This window comes from Herpailurus yagouaroundi, unplaced genomic scaffold, assembly GCF_014898765.1.
Source record: "Herpailurus yagouaroundi ecotype Mexico unplaced genomic scaffold, PumYag 139, whole genome shotgun sequence".
Taxonomy (NCBI): domain Eukaryota; kingdom Metazoa; phylum Chordata; class Mammalia; order Carnivora; family Felidae; genus Herpailurus; species Herpailurus yagouaroundi.
In genome coordinates this window covers 64,276,523-64,293,984 of record NW_024412394.1, presented here as the reverse complement: position 1 = coordinate 64,293,984, position 17,462 = coordinate 64,276,523, and the positions used below count along the sequence as shown (strand labels likewise).

At 40.0% G+C, this 17,462-nt stretch overlaps 1 long non-coding RNA gene across 1 annotated transcript; it reads right to left on the bottom strand.

Annotated features, from left to right (window-relative positions):
• Positions 1 to 10,175: 10,175 nt before the first annotated feature.
• On the bottom strand, positions 10,176 to 17,218 carry LOC121029842 (uncharacterized). The gene is made up of 3 exons (XR_005789928.1): positions 16,999 to 17,218; positions 13,201 to 13,466; positions 10,176 to 12,988 (listed from the first exon to the last, which is right to left on the bottom strand). It is a non-coding gene; the product is annotated as an uncharacterized LOC121029842 (long non-coding RNA).
• Positions 17,219 to 17,462: the final 244 nt, after the last annotated feature.

Sequence of the window (17,462 nt, the reverse complement as noted above, 5' to 3'; positions counted from 1 at the left end):
TATAATTCCCCCAAATGATTAGAGTATAGGAAGAAGTAGGATATCCCAAAACAGTGGAAATCATTCCTCATCAGTTCCCCACTCTTTCCCCATCCTGTCCTATATCACCAAGTCACCAGAATTTAGGCAGAATGTGGAAAAAGAAGTCCATATCTAAGACAAAGTTGATTTTGCGCAGTTCTCTCCTATATGGAGCAGTGGTGATTCATGCCTTCCTTTGCTGTCACACTGTCAGCATCCGCTAATCATAGCCCCATGATCACAGGACTGGTGCACATAAACAATTTCCAGGAGGTACAGAACGGCCTGAGGACCTCTCAGGCATAAACACTGGTTATTCTGTAATTCATTACACCCCCTCCTCATCATCTTGACATGTGCTTGAAACAATAGCTTTCCTTACGATGCCTGAACATGTCCGTGGACTAGATCCTTTCACTGTCCTTGGCACAGACATTTTTGTTTCACGAAGTCCTCTTCCTTTTAAATTAAAACTTTTGGTTGTTCTGATGAATCTCATTGGGTTTGCTTCTTGCAGAATGTCAATAATAGAATAGAATTTAGAAGATCAATGTCAATACCAACAGTGATGGGATTTCGAACACAAGCTAGTTCCTCTGTGCTTTGCATTTATGTTTTTGAACACTCAGGGCACCAGAGTGAGGCCTTTTAATGCTATAGTTAAGTAGACTGCATATACTTGGTGTTGAAAGGGGGTTTTGTTTTGTTTTTTTACACCAGTAAGTTAGGTCATTTAACTTCTCCTCCTCCTCCTCCTCAAACAGCTGGCTTGAGCAAACTAGCTAAGTTCCTCCAGTCAGACTATCTACCCACCCTAAGGCAGGAGTCAATAACTTCTAGTTACTCTGATATAATTAGTTTCTATATTTAGTAATACATATTTATTGAATGCCTACTATGCTGTGCATTGCAACAGACATTGCAGAGTCAGTCTACAGTTTCTGGTCCTATGGGAGTCTAGAATTAAGAACAAACATTTACCACGTGAAGCCACAGCTATGTAGTGCTTAGTCTCTGTTGGGCTGTTACAATGAGGACTGGTAGATTTTATAAAGTCTCTTAATAATATTGGACTGCAAACATAGAAGAAAAAAATGTTATCTGTTCCTTGTATGTCTTAGCTGTGTGTCCTCAGTGGCTAGAAAATGAGAAGGTTGTATGCATGTATCTATGACATGTCTCGTGTCAAATGTTAACTTATTAGGGATTCTTAGCAATTTAAGTTGTATTCAAAACTAAGCTGAAATTGATCATTTCCCACATTTTAGTTTACACATGTAAACCTGTTTCCCCAGTCCTTTTAACAGATGTGTTTAAGGATTAGTATTATTCCTTTTTACAAATGAAGACACAGGCTCAGAACATTTCATTGATTTACCTAAAATAAGTTAACCCACTTGTTATGTAGGGCCTACGTTTGGTTTCATGGTATAATACCTTTACTCTTTTTGTGCCAATTACTGAGAACAACAGCCAAAGGTAAACAAGGGCAAATGTTTTAGTTTGGGATCATTTATGGACATTGGTGTGATTTTTACTGTGCTTTGCACATCACGTGCATGAATCAACCTCTGATACGTTATGTGAGAGGAACATCTGAGAGAAGAACTTCCAAATCATTTAACTATGACTTTAGAAATCATTATTTTTCCTAATTATGCCTTTTTTTTAATGCTCTGGGAAATAATAGTTTTAACTATTCAAAGAAATATACTGTTAAAGTCTAATTGTCATGAACACATCATTTAAAAAAATACAAAAATGTTGCAATGTACTACTAATTAGCAATATACAAATTTAAATAATAGAACAATCAGAAATATAATAGCAAAAATCGCAACTCAATAATTATCTTAATGAAATAGATCTCATATATTTTGCTGGTGGCAATTTAAATTAGGACAAATTGTTAGGAAAGTTGTTTGGTGCTATCAAGAGCCAGGAAAAGATCTGTGCTCTTTGACCTTGTAGTCCTACTTCTGGGAATCTATCATAAGGAACATTACAAAATATGAGAAAAGCTGCACCAATGAAACAGAAATGACAAAAGTATCCAAGAACAGGGTCATGGTAAATTCCTTACATTGTATTTGATAGAATTAATGGCCATTAAAAAGAAAAGTGTAGGATACAGTTGTTGACTGAAAATGCAAAATTAAAATGTATACAAACTTATTTTACAATTACAAATAGGAGAAAAGCAGATGTATGGGGGAAAAAAGCTGGAGGAAACAAGGTAATACTAACAGAGGTTTAGTTAGGGTCATGGGACTTCTTGGTGGTTTTTTCTTCTTCTATTTTCCAAAATTTCAGTAATGTTATTTTTATTACTTTTATTCAAATTATCAATAAAAATATGTCTAATTGAGTTGTTCTCCACAGCTGTGAGGCTCACCGGTAGGTTTGGGAGTGAGTGGGAGGAAAGGGGTGGAGTTAGAACTAGCAGGCAGAACACATGACAGAAAGCTCTGGCCTGTCCTCTGCACACAGTTGCCCATGAAGAGGGACAGGTACTGAGGGGAGTGTGTTATGCCCAAAGCTCTGTAGTGATACTTTGTTAGCAGAAACAGTAAAAAAGGTTACCTTCATTCATCTGTTTCTTTATATAAAATACTGGAATAATAGTATTTGTTTGACTTCCTCGCAGTGTTGTTGTCAATACAATTGTGGTAATACGTATGAAGTACAACAAACACCCCGTTCCATGTTAGTTGCTATTGTTTAATAATAATAATAATAATAATAATTGAATCTTGGTTTCATTGTCTGAAAAATAGCAATAATAGTTTTTGTCCTGTTACCTCATAGGCTTATTGTTAGAATCAAATGAGATAACGTATGTAAATGAGTTGACACTAAGTGTTATAGAAATGAAAGCAGTTATTTTTGACTGCACACCTGGTTCCCAAGATATCGTGACTCTGGAGTAATGTGAGACCCACGTTTACAAAATGGTGCTAGTTTCAAACTTTCGGGTTCACGCTTTCTCTGTGGCAGAGAAAGACATGTTCTGGAAAGGATTTTGTCCCACTTACACTGGGCCAGTGTAAGAAAAATACTGTTTATGTCTGTGAAGTAAGTTGTTTGGTGGAAGAGTTCACAACCGTGAAAATTTGCAGTCAGGATGATGTGTCACTGTGTGAGCCATTTATCTGAACACAATTGTGTTGGCTGAAGGAACATGGTACAGCCGTTATCCTCTAGAGGTAGGAAGCAGCAACTGCCAATGTGCTGGAAAAGATGTGGAACATAAAGAAGGCACCAATGTGCCAACTTTTGGAATTTTCAAGACGCTTTTCAAAGAAAAGTCCAGAATATTCAATAGAAAATAATCGATTTAAAATAAATCCCATCCAATTAGATCATATTCTGCCAACTTCTTCCTTCAAAAATCAGGTCTACGGTAGAAAGCTCTTTGGATTCTTATTAGTCTCTGAATGGCAGGTTAGAAAGAAGAGATAAGAAAAAAAAAGTAATCTTCCTAAGGCACTGGCACCCGTGTCCTTTGTTCTCGAACCACAGCTTCAGTGCCAAAAGCTATGCATGCAGGGAAAATACTGACATTTGAGGCCAATATTGGGCGGGTCTCAATTTTCTTATAGACTTAGAACTGAGAAGACAACAATTTGGAAGTAATCATTTGGATTAATTGCTTTTGTAGAATGACATTAAACCTCCTGGTAATCACTTATGTGAGGTAAGTGAGTTAGAATGAAGGTAAAATCCCTTTATAATTTCACTTAGAAAACAGTATTCATAACATTTTACATGAACTAGAGAGAGTGAAGTACGGAGATCTATCACCAGTCACACATTGTGTAAGAAAAGCCCTTCTCGGGCTACCTCTCCTCGTCAAGAGCTCCCCACCCTCAGAAATGACCTGCCTATTCCAGTAAGGAAGTTCTTTGACCTTCTAGTTTTACATGAACACAGTTTTCCTGAGAAGTCAGTTTAAGATCAAATCCAGTCACAAAAGAAAAAAAAAAACAAACATTAAAATTGAAAGGCGTTAGGGGAAGGAATGGAGGATAAAGGGGCTTAAACTAAAAACTTATTTTAAAGGAACAAATATACTTGATCAGATCTCTTTTTGCAACAGAGTAAGGACTCATTGGAACCAAAATCTACAAAGCACAGTGCAAATGCTTATGTCAGACAGTCTTAGGGCGGGGGTTCAAATAATAGTCACTCAGTTGACCCTCAGTTTTCTTATCTGTAATTGCCTAGTTATGAAGATTAAATTGGACAATGCCTGAAATGCCTAGAACATCAATGTATCTGATATATTTTGATATATGGATAGATACATATGGATATATCTATATGGATAGATATACAGATAGATATATCATAAGCAAGCAGTATAATAGCCCCAGAATGGTTACGTTCATAAGTTTTTGTGGTTTGGATCAAACTTGTGAATTGGGTCACCTTTTGAGAGATTTTGCATGAACTGGCTATGAAAAGGACCCCTTTACCTATGAAAAGGTAAATTTATATTTACCTCTTCTTTTTTTGGGTTGTAAATTGGGGGTTTTTTTGTCTTAGTAGAGCACCTCTTGTTTTTAATCTTAGTATTAAAAACACTTTTCATTTTATGTTTATTCTCAGCATGATAGCATATAATCACATTGTCTAACTAATTTATTTCATGGTAGGAGGATACTGAGGCCCAGAAAAGTTAAATGACTAGGTAGTGGCAAATCCTCACATCAGCTTTAGTAAGAAAAAATATTTGTGTTAAAGTGTCTTAAAAATAATTACCATACAGATAATTTTTCTCTAGCTCCTTTGCTCACAACATGTATCAAAGGGTAGAATTTTTGCTCTATGAGAACTTCAACATTGCATTCATATAATTTCCCAAGAAAACTCCCTTTCAAAAAAAAGTTTTGTAACAAGTAATCTAAAAGCGATTTTTTTCTTCAAAGAAAATTCCCTTTAGAAAAGAAGGAAGTACACCAACTAGGACAAAGGCAGCCAGCTAAGATCAGTGACTCAGTCTGTTCCATAAATTATAGCTCTGAAGTCAGTTTGAAAGAGTGCTTACATTCTCAAGACAAAGATTGTGATGACACCTAAGGGATAGGAACAGCTACAGTGGCAATTAGTTCTATATAACAGAAATAATTATTAAGTGTATGAACCCTAAGTTAACATGCAAGTTCAGAAATATATATTAAAAGAGGGAATTGCCGAAAAACCTATAGTGCACTGAGAAGTTGTTCCCCTGGTTAGTGGTGAAAGTTAAGTCTGTGGTATGTATAGATCAGAGGAGCTTACCTGTGTGTTCGCCTTTGGTGACCTAGGTTGGGGTGCATAGGTGAAGATAGCATAGAAAGGCCAGGGGCCATGTTTTCCTCAGCTGGAAGGGCATAATGGGTCCATGTGGCCTGTTCTTACAGGGTCTGTTCCTTGGGCTTTTTTTTCCAAGACCATAGACCATAATCCTTTGGGAAGCTCCCAAAGGATTGATGATGATGAAGATAGATAAGAGTCTGAAAACTAACCTGGGGAAGTCCAAGTTGTTGCACAGAAAGTATGGTTACATTGGTGAAGATGTGTTCTCTCAAGACATCCTTTTATCACTGTGTTCCTTGAACTTTCCTCTGTGCCACCAAAAATAAATAAATAAATAAATAAATAAATAAATAAATAAATAAATAAAAAGTAAAAAATATGTATGTTGGAACACTCTGTGAGGAGTCCTTGGCCAGTTCCCTGGGTATATTTTCAGAGCAGTCTTGTCAGTTTCAGCCCCTCTCAGGCTGTGGACACTTTCCTGTGGATCTCCCTGCTCAGCTTACCTCTGTCCACACCACACACAGCTGTCTGATTCCACCCCATGCTCCGCCTTCCTATGGGCACTTTTCCTGATCCGTGGTGTCTGTAGGTTCAATCACTATATCACGTGCAGAACTTCTCTCCTTCAGTGACCTTTTCTGCAGATAAGGAGAAAAACACAGTAATTTCTGCTTCATTCTCCACCCTGCTGTAATTTATGGAACAGAGCGGTTTGTCTCATTAGCAAAATCAACTGAGAACTGGCTAGGAAAAGTATATTTGGGTCTCCTTGGACTCCCCCGTAATTTCACAATGTGTTTTTTTTCCTTTCTCTTATATAGTTCTATTTTCATTTGGTAATGCTCGTTAGTGTGAAGGTTTGCCTTGATTCCCAAACAAACATCCAAGTCCCTTGGGATTTGGTGCCTGCCTTTTCCTAGTCATGTATTGCATGGACCCTGCATAATGAATGGAGCATGCTCAGAGTCTACTTTGCGGCTAATTAGAAACCTCTGAGACTGTAATAAACTACTCCTTCTTCAAGTCTAAGGTCCTCCCCCCATTTGACCATTTCCTTTGTAATACTTTTAGATGTCTGAGAATATTTAATGGCCTCACTACCTTTGAAACATAATCTGCATGTTTTATACCTGAAGCTAATATGTTATATACCAATTTTATTTAAAAAAAAATTGGACAATGAACTCTTCCAGTTGGCCTGTTCCCTCCTCCAGCTATCCCTGCTGAGAAACATGCTGGGAGGTGATGTTGGTGGTTTATATCATCAACCTGTAAACATTTCAGGGGGCTTCTTCAGAAATGCCAGTTCTGTTTTTATTTTTCTCTGTCAGACCCTCTTCTTTTCTCACTATATGTGCTCTCCCTGGGTAATTTTATCTGCATCTGTAGCTTTAATTATCATTTCTATGCATATCAATACCATTTTTAGATGTCGAGCTCATGTCTGTCTTCTGCACTCCAGAACAACCCTACCATTGCCTACCGGATGTCTCCACTTGTAAATCTCCAAAAGAATAGCAAACCTGCTCATTCCAAACAGACCTCACAGACTTCCCATACCTACCCCAGCTCTACCCTACCTGCTACCCTGTCAGTGTTCTCTGTATCTGCAAGAAGGGATCCAGTTTCCTACCCCCAGAACTAAGGAATCTTCCTTGACAAGTTCCTCTTTCTCACATCCCATGTCACCACATCTACTGTTGTTGCCTAAATATCTTCCCAATCTGTCTACTTATCCCTGGTCTAACCTACTTCATGTCTGTTCTGGACAACTACTAAGGTTACTCTATTCTAGCTTCCTTACAGTTGTCCACGTAGCAGCCAGAATGATCTCACTGTCAGAGCCATTCACAAAGTTCTTAGTGTGGGTGCATCTTGCTTCCCCTGCCTCCTCTTAAGCTACACCCTCTCTCACTCTGTGCTCCTGCCCCACTGGTCTGCTTTCAGTTCTTCAAAATAGTCTCCTTCTGCTACTGAACTTCTGCACACACTTTTTCCTCTTAGTGCACAGTGCTTTCTCCCATTCTGAATCTTGTCTTGCAGGTAGATGAGCTCCCACGTCAGTTCCCCTGGGAAGTGTCCCCAGTTCTCCCATTTAGGTCAGATTCCTCCACAACACATATGTTCATGCAGTAATGTGTTCCTTTTCTTCAGAGCACCTGACTTGGATTTTCAAAATATTTGCATGTGATTTTGTGTGTGTGAGTGAAAAATCCATCTCCTTCATCAGACTGTAAATCCATAGTATTGGTTACATATTCATGGAGAAGATGTACACAGTCCCTTTTTACATGGAGTTTTGTATTTAGTTAGGTCCTTGATAAATATTTTAAAAAGTGCAGTGATCTAGCAGTGCAAAATGACCATAATTGAGGTAAAGCATGCTGATCACTAGGGAAGCTGCAATGTCTATTTCTACTAAGTACCCAAAGCTCATTCTTATATTTACTGCCCCATTTAAGGCAAGATAATAGTGTCTCTGTCTGGAATTTCTGCAAACACAAAGACGTAGTGAAGGCTGGCAGGAGGGAAACTTCAGAGAAGGCACTGGTGGTAGAGGGGGTCCTTTCCTTCTGGCTTTTGGTCCTTGGTTGTGATGCCAAATTCCTTGAATTCATGTTTTTCAAACTTTATTTTTTAATTTATGTTTAAAAAATATTTATTTATTTATTTTGAGAGAGAGAGAGAGAGTGATAGTCTGCGAGTGGGGAAGGGGCAAAGAGAGAAAGAATCCTAAGCAGGCTCCATGGTGTCAGCAAGAGCCCAACACAGGTCTCAAACTCATGAGCCATGAGATCATGACCTGGAGTCAAGATCAAGAGTCAGATGCTTAACCAACTGAGCCACTGAGATGCCTCCATGTTTTTCAAACTTTAGCAAGCATTAGAAACAACAGGAGGACTTGTCAAAGTACAGATTTCTGTGGCCCACCCCCAGTTTCTGACTCTATAGTTTTGGGGTGGAACCTAAGAATTTATATTTCTAACAAGTTTCACATATGATGGTGCTGGACCACAATTAGAGAATCATTGCCTTAGGTAATTCCATCATGAAACTCAGTCCCAGACAAATTATCCTTTATGAGGATGACCTTCCATAGAGCCCCTGCTTTTCTCAGTGACTCTGACTGTAAAATTCATGTACTTGAAGAAGTGTACGTTGGGTGGGCAGAGCATGATCCCTTGATGATTTCACAGTTGGAGAGTTCTGACTGATTTTTAATGATCTCACCAGTATTAGCACCTTTGCCAGATATTCTGAATAAGTAAGCATGTTATTGGCCACTGGATTTCTAGGCATTTCAAGAGTACTAATTAGTACTTCCAGGCATTTCAAGTATACTAATTAGAATGTGTAAAGAAAAGGAAGAAATAGGTGATCTTCTGTTTGAGCTAAAGGGCATATAAATAGTGTAACAGTATCTTTTGGCGGGGGTGTGCTTTCACTATGGCATAAGGGAAGCTGATGCGACTCAGTCAGTATAGTGGTGGGGGAAAGGGGAGCTCAGGTAGAAGCAGCCTTTGTGGGTAAAATGGAATTTTAGTCTAGTAATATGTTAGTTTAGATGTCAAAAGTCTCCAAGGAACACAAGGTATGAGGGTGAGAGTGTAATATCATGCACAAAGAATTAGCTGAAGAATGCTTTGAAGAAGACCCATGGTTCTAATTCTGCTATGCCAATATAGTCTACATCTCTGGGCTTCCATTCCTTCATCTATAAAAATGAATTTGTTGGTCTAGATCAAGTGTCAGTGGATATTTGCTGTATGGGGCCAGGTAGCATATATTTTAGGATTTGTGGGTTATACCATCCCTGGTGCAACTGCTGAATTATGCTGTGGGTAGTGTGGAAACAGCCACAGAGGTTATGTAAATGAATGGACATGGCTATGTTCCAATAAAACTTTATTTACAAAAACTGATGGTGGACAGAACTTGGTCTGGTTAATCTTTGAACTTTTCTTTTTTTCATGTTTATTTAGTTTTTTGAGAGAGGGGGTGGGGAGGGAGAGACAGAGACAGAGCACGAGCAGGAGAGAGGCAGAGAGAGAGGGAGACACAGAATCCGAAGGAGACTCCAGGCTCTGAGCTGTCAGCACAGAGCCCGATGCAGGGCTCGAAGCCACGAACTGTGAGTTCATGACCTGAGCTGACTCAACTGACTGAGCCACCCAGGAGTCCCTCTTTGAACTTTTTCGATCACACACTCCTATAAGTAGCAACAACGAAAGAGCTTACCATGTATGTTTCAATAGATGTGTACTAATTTACAAATAATATGAATCTGTAAGTGTCTTATATACTATATACATTATAAAACATTCCCTAATAATAGAAGTTTAGTAGGGATACCACAAAATAAATAAAAACAGATTTCATTCTTTTTGATTGCTGAGTAATACTCCATTGTGTGTGTGTGTGTGTGTGTGTGTGTGTATATATATATATGTATATGTATATATATATATATATATATATATATATATATATATATATACCACATCTTCTTTATCCATTCATCCATTGATGGACATTTGGGCTCTTTTCCATATTTTGGCTACAACTACATGGATGGAACTGGAGGGTATTACGCTAAGTGAAATTAGCCAGAGAAAGACAAAAATCATATGACTTCACTCATATGAGGACTTTGGGAGACAAAACAGATGAACATAAGGGAAGGGAAACAAAAAAATAATATAAAAACAGGGAGGAGGACAAAACAGAAGAGACTCATAAATGTGGAGAACAAACTGAGGGTTATGGGAGGGGTTGTGGGGGGGGATGGGCTAAATGGGTAAGGGGCACTAAGGAATCTACTCCTGAATCATTGTTGCACTAGATGCTAACTAATTTGGATGTAAATTAAAAAATAAATAAATAAAATTAAAAAAAATAAATAAAAACAGATGATCTAGTTTTCCCACATTCTAATGGATCTTCTTGTATATCCCCTTGAGACTGTGGAGGCCACTCATCTTGATAGTTTCGAAGGTTCTTCGATGCTCTAATGTCCTATCGTTATGTATGTGGTAAATCTTCCAGGATGCACAGCTGCCAGGTGATTTGGGGCTTCATCAGCTAGAGAGGTAACTCTGAATGATTTGTACTAACAGAAGGAAGAAGAGATGCCAGTAATTAATAAAAGAGACAGCTGAATGTGGTTTGGGAACACAGCAAAAGCCCAGTTTGCAGAGAGTAGTTGTCCCTCTTGTTGGGGCAGTGGGCACAACCATGGCTGCAATAGACTGGACACCAGGGAAGAGTCAGTTTGAATGGCTATGGAAAATTGGATAATTAAATATTTATATGAAGAAAAGAGGTCATGAACTTTTAATTCTGTTAGAAGCTTGTGAGTTTACCCCTTCATGTTTCAGATGAGATCTTTGTATCTAGAAAAATTCTGTGACAGCTTGTTAGAGGCAAAGTTGGGCCTGGAACTCAGGGCTTTAAACATTCTCACCTAGGTCCTCTCCACAAAAAACAAAAAGTTTCTTTGTCAGTGCCTTTCATTTAAGAACAACCTCCTTTTCAAATCATTTGAGCTACGTGGCAAGAATTATTCGTCTCCATCTGTTGAACATTTAGATTGAATGATTGTGTAGTCCCCAGCACCCAGTGGAACTGGAGCCCTCCTGAACAGGGGAAGGAGTACGTGTTTTGTGATTTCTTTCTCAGTCTCTCCACTTTACCTTGAACCTGGAGCATATGGGCACCTGGGACCTGAAGAAAGCATATCACTGAATTGGCAGGGTGCTCTGAGAGTACTTCATGTCCGTATCTACCCTTGTGATCAGTCATCAGCCTGTGGTGAATATAATGGTATTTGTAAAGGGAGAGGAATCAATGCCAAGCCCGATGTAAATGCTTTCATGAATCCTCCTCTTTGAACAAAAAGAAATGTGGAGACATTGCATACAAGGAAAGTTCATTAGCAATCCCTGAAGGTTACTGCATCAAATTCTGTTTCATGAGACTTTAGAAAGAGAAAGTTAGAGATTTATTCTGGGGTGAAGGACTTTGGCTTCAGAATAGCGAGGGTCTCCAAGGGTATTAAGTGCTTGGGTCCTGTCCCTGGGGGATCCAAGAAGATTTTTAAGCAGGGCAACTGGGCTGAGAATGTCTGGGATGTGTAGGGTGCTGAAGGGAGTTTACATGTTTTGAGCAGGGATGGGTGCAGCAATGTGGTGTTTCAGTGAACCAGAGGCTCTGCTGAGGGGGTGGACTGGGGGTGGCCAAGAAGGCTGTGCCTCATGGGGTGAGAAAGTGATCTGCCTGACTCCCTGGTGTGGGACACCAGGGAGTGTGCAGACACATCTAGTGTCTGATTCCGTATAAATCCATTTGCCAGTCTCTCCCTTTCTGGATATACTTTTGGGCATTTCCCATTCAGAAGGGTTTTAGGATGGAACTCCCCAATGCTCTGTTCCTTTCCTCTAGGTTAGTATTTCCATGGTAAGAAATACAAAAATTTTCTGTGTGGGTGGATGCCAGAAGGGTGTTTCTCTTTTTTCCTCCCCCCGCCCCTCAAATAATGATGAACATTCTCTCTCTACAAGGCCTTTTGGCACAAAAACACTGCCTGTGCTGTCTGATCCTACCGTCTGTCCTGTTAGTTCTTTCTTTGCAGATCTAACTTCAGAGTAACTAGCCAGCTAAACACATTGGGTTGTAGATCTGGAAGAGTTTTAAAACTATATGGCTCTCCCTCTCTTTTACATCTTCTGGAGATTTATTTCACTCTCTAGTTCTTTTATACATCTTGGTTTCTAGTTTTGCTTTGAGTGAGATTTTGAGAATATTTCCCCCCTCTGGCTTCCATTTTAAGTCACTCATTGCAAGTATATGTTAGACATACTCAGTTGTTCAACGTTGTCAAAGAAGTAGTGATTCTGGATGTGTGTGAAAGAGGGGGGAAGGAGTGGATATAATTAGAAGATTATAATCTGAGAATCTGATTACATTTCTATCCTTGCGTTCTCTTGGAAAAGCTAAAACTTCGCAGTAATTCTAAATTTATTCATTTTTTTCTTCTCTTTAATGTTTGGGCTAAAATTTCTTCTTGCTCTCGCCTTTGAATACAAATACTTGACCTAGGAAAATCACAGCTGACAAAATTGTCTCAAGTGGGGCATGAGATCTGGTTCTCTGCAATTTTCCAAATGCAAAAGTTAGGGGGGGGAAATATCATCGAAACACATCTGGGAGAGCTCAGTGCCCTTTTAGGGGAGTGTGGCTTTGTGTGCTCAGGGCTGGTAAAACGTTGACAAGGTTGGAACCTTGATGGTAAGTGTCAGATAAACATCCTCCTGCAGCCAAACTGAAGAGTCTTGCTGGGATGGGGGAGGGGAAGATTTTCTAGGAAGTGCTCAACACAGAGCTGACAGGATCTTAGAAGACAGAAAGTAAATAGGGGTTTTGTGTTGGTCTTTGAATACAGAACCCGTAAAAGCCCCAAGCAGAAAAACAAAAATCTCCCAGATATAGATTCTAGGAAAAGGCATCATGTTATCTACCTTCATCCAAAGAAGAAAAAAAAAATCCCACTGAGAGTAAACAGCACCTTCAATGGCTCTTCAAACGCTTCGTTGCACACCTGAGTTGGTTGATCGAGTTTCCTCCACAGGTCTGAGGGGCATTGTTCCCGTTCTCAAGGGATGACCTAAGACACACAAGGTAATCAGCTGAATTGTCTGCTCCTGAATGGAAGCCTTCCTGTCCATGAAAGTTGCCCAAAAGCTAATCACAGGTGATGTATGAGGACTGCATTCCTTCCAAATGCACCTTTCTTTATAAGAGAGTGTTTGCACTTTACTGAGAAAAGAATGTCACCTCCAACCCCTTCCCCCTCCCAGGCTATTCTCTATGGCTCACCGAAACCCTGAGTCTCTTCAAGTCCTCAAGTAGACTGAAGGCAATTGGTCTTTTTGTGCAGAGGTGAATTTCTGTCATATTTATTCAAGGACCTCAGGTGTAACTTGACATCCTTCAAAACAGAGGTGAAAACTGGACACTAAATTCTTACATGCAGCATCATAGAGAATCCTCATTCATCCCTCTCTCTCAGGATTATCATTGATCTGGTGAGATTTTTTTTTGCACTTGGGGAGGCATCCACTTCTTTCATGTCGTGTGAATTCCTAAATGGGAGGGTAAACCGTATATCATGTGTTTTCAATGCTCTTATCATTTTTACTGGTAGGTCTCACATATCTTTCTGGATCCATTCTGATTCATGACCCAAGTTCTGTAATTCTTGCTGAAGTCATCGTATTTTTCTGGAATGTTAGAGTCAAGGCTTTTCTTTTTTCTTTTCTTTTCTTTTCTTTTTTTTTTTTTTTGTCCTCACCACCCCACCTACATCCCAGTGAAGAGTAGCACATACTGAGTACTTAGTAATAATAACATATCTGTAAAGCACTTTCCTGTTACAAAGTACTTTCACAGATATCCTCCTACCTAGTAATGTGAGTTGAATTGACATGAACTGAGGTAATTGAATCGAGCAATCCCACTATGGTGTAGAGGTTTGGCAGAAAAGAAGAAAAAGAAGTGGGTCTGGAGAAGGCAAGAGCGATGACCATTGGAGTAGTGGAGTGCTAACATGATTTCAGGGCCATAGCCTCTACCAGATGGCTTGTTCCAGCTACTACTCTCAGTGCATTTCTTCTCTGCTTTGTACACAGCACCCTGGTCTTAAAGGCACAAAGCTTCTATGGAACTGGAGAAATGGGTTATAGAAGCGAGGTTCATTTTTTTTCTGATAAGAATGACGTCACCAGGAAGGACTGACTTATGGTCACGACCCAGTGGTTTGCTGTTTTTGTTTTTTCCTCCTCTGCTGAGAGAGTAAGCAGGAATGGAGTTCAGCTGAGCCACATGAAAGGAAAGAGATGTTTTTCTTTCCATTAGGGAGAAGTGGGAGAGTCAGCTGATCAGGGAGAGGACTGGTAGGTCCATGGCTCTCTCAAAGTCTAAATGAAAAGTGAAGCATTTGACCAGGAGCTGGAGCAGAAAGAAATAGCAGGGGCTGCAAATAGATTTCTTAAATCAGAAAAAAAGAAAAGAAAAGCAGACTTCAATTCAGCAGTGATTGGCCAAAGAGACAGAGATGATTTACTTGTGATCTCCAAAATTTCACTCTGAATGATATCTGAAGTCCCTAAATTTAAAGATGGATTTATCTATCATTTTAATAGTTATATTTTAATATTAAACATGCAAATATGTATTTTATATTTATGTAGGAAAAGGATAATTAAATTGATCTTCTTCTATTCCTGCTTCTCCGTGTTCCTACAGTTAGAGAGTTTCACTGTTCCATTGACTTATTACAGGTAGTAAGTCTTTGAGGAAGAAACAGTCAACTTTGATACAACTGTCTTTGCCCCAAATCAGACTAACTGAGATAAAACAAATATCTTATCTCTTTGCACCCAATGCCACTATTTGCATACCGTCTGCCTTATACATTTTAGGTACATAACATAAAAAAGGCACAAAAAAAATGTCTGTTTCATTTCTCTACGATTCTATTCCAGACCTTGGGGGGTGGGGGAGGTGCCCTCTGATGGCAGAAATGAGACTGATAAAGGGAGATGGTAACTGTCAAATCCTAGCCATTTTCCCCAAGACAGCTGGCTGTCTCTAAGCCAGATGAATTACACTTTCTCACACCCCTCCTCCACCCCAAATTCTGACAGCAGGGCTCATGCCTGAAATATTTCACACCCAAGACAGCTCCAGCACTCATGCACTAGAACAAGAGCCAGTGGGACTAGTAGAGCAGGGTCTTGAAGTTGTGCTTTGGACCCATTACCCCTTTAGTTGCTGAACTATGGAAGGATTTGGGGATGGTCCCTGGAGTGGGTAGAGGAAGGGATTTCAGAGTCTCTGAGCAGTAGCAACTGAAAAATTAGTACAGCCAGTGCACTCTGACTGATTGTCATCCCTCAGAGCATTGTAGTGAGTGTGGATGAGACTAAGAGCCACCCAATTCAATGTCTGCTGGGTGCTATACTGGGCATGGGGGCTGTAAAGATGAAAGAGACTCTGTCTCAGCACTTTTCTGCAGCCAATGGAGTTAGTCATTTCTTCCTTCACACAGCTGATTCCACCTCATCATTCAGTCCTATCACTGAATGCTGTTCATTTTCTTCACAACACTCACACAATGTGTAGTTTAAATACATACACTGGTGTGTAGATGTATGAATGTATGTGCTTATAGTCAGACTCCCCAGTAGACATGACCTCCATGAATTCTCAGCTCCCATCAAGGTGCCTGACAGTAGGCACAGAATAAATATTTGTTGAATAAAGGAATCAGTGGTCACAAAGGGATTGTCTGAGTATAATAAAACCACCTCAAACGATAAAGCATCAATTCTGTGCAAAACACATCTGTGCATGCCATAAAATGCTAATCTTAAATCTGTCCTGTGTCACCAGACATAAGCTGGGTTCTGGACCCACCACTGGTGGGTTTCCTAATGGAAGAACTCTAATAGTACCTGAGACTAGGAAAGGTGTGTGTGTGTGTGTGTGTGTGTGTGTGTGTGTGTGTGTGTGTGTGCCTTTTGTCATCAGATAAATGATGCCGTCAAACTGCTGGCTATTTAGATGATTAGGCTACTCAGTGTGCCTGTGGATGGTCAGCTGCTTGAATGACCCAAACTTTCATGAACCCATTTAGGTCATTGGAGGAAATGACATTTTTAAGTCTCAGCAAAGATTCCCTTCTGGATCTGCCTGAGCTGTGGGGGATTTTTTTTCCCCCTCCATTTATTTGACTCATTTCACTGATCCTTGCAAACAAGACAAAAATAGCCTTTTGATATTTTTCATCCTCCCTTATTAACTATGTGAGTCCTAAAGATCTCAGAAGAAAGCAAGGAAAGTGGCAGGATAGGAAAGAGGAGAAAATGCCATCTGTACCACTTTTGCAGGCTCTTCCCTCAAGTTTCAGGAGTCTTGCAGAAAGCCAGAAGGAAGGTTTGCATTCAGAAAAGGAGTCTTGCTGGTGTCCTCTATCTCTCTCTCTCTCTCTCTCTCTCTCTCTCTGCTCCCCCCATCCCCATGGCGGTTCCTACCCTGCTCCCCAACCCAGATCCTCCAACTCCACCCTTCCTTTCCGTTGCCCTGAAGGGGAGGACATGAGTCAGCATTCAGACTTGAAAGTGTGAGCTGCCTCTGAGTCCTCAGAATGTAATCATTTCAGAAAATCTAGGACACACAACTACAGAGAAAGTCATCCTCCCCATCTCCCTCTGTGGCCGGACATTTACTCCCACTCTCTGAATGCAGCTTTATCTGGGGTTGAACTTTAACCTTAACAACAACAACAACAACAACAACAACAACAACAACAACAACAAAACCAATATGGGGACCCCAGGAGAGCGGCAGGGACAAGCAGCACCCAAGTGCAATTGGCTGTATGGTTTTGCAGAGGAACTTCAACAGTTTACCACTTTGAACATCTGGTGCTTGGCCTTGTTCAGCCTGGAATTTAAAAAGAGAGAGAGGAAGACAAAGAAAAAGAAAATCATGCTCTGATCAGAGCCTCATTCCTGATCTTAGAAGCCAGAATTAATTTTCTCTTTTATTTTTCCAAAAGAGGAAGTACATTGGAATTCCCTCCAGGTATCTTGTTGAAACATGCAAGCATACCTTTAGACCCATTCTTCTTGGAAGGGGACCAACTTCATTGATTTTTTTGTTGTTGTTGTCGTTCAGCGGACATTCTATCAGTCTCCATATCCAGGTTTTTACTTGGCGCTGAGAAAGGAAACTCCAGTAAATGTCTCTCATCTACCCAGAGGGACTTCTTTTGTCTTGGATTTTGGAGAAAAGGCAAACAGGCTCACACATGGGGTTGTGGCAGACTTCATCATGGATCAGACAGCTCTGAGGAGAAAATCTACTTAGACTTCTTAAGATTCAACCTGTTCAGGATTAGGAGAAAGCCAAGACCTCATCTGTTCTTGTGTGCAGCAATCTGGCCAAAAGTAATTTAGAAAATGATGATCCTTCAGCTATAGAAAGGGGGGATTGCCAAGCTTGTCAACTCTTTACCTGCAGGGTTTCTAGTGCACCCTCTCTTGTTCTTGTTTGAAGCGTCTCCTCCTTCCTCT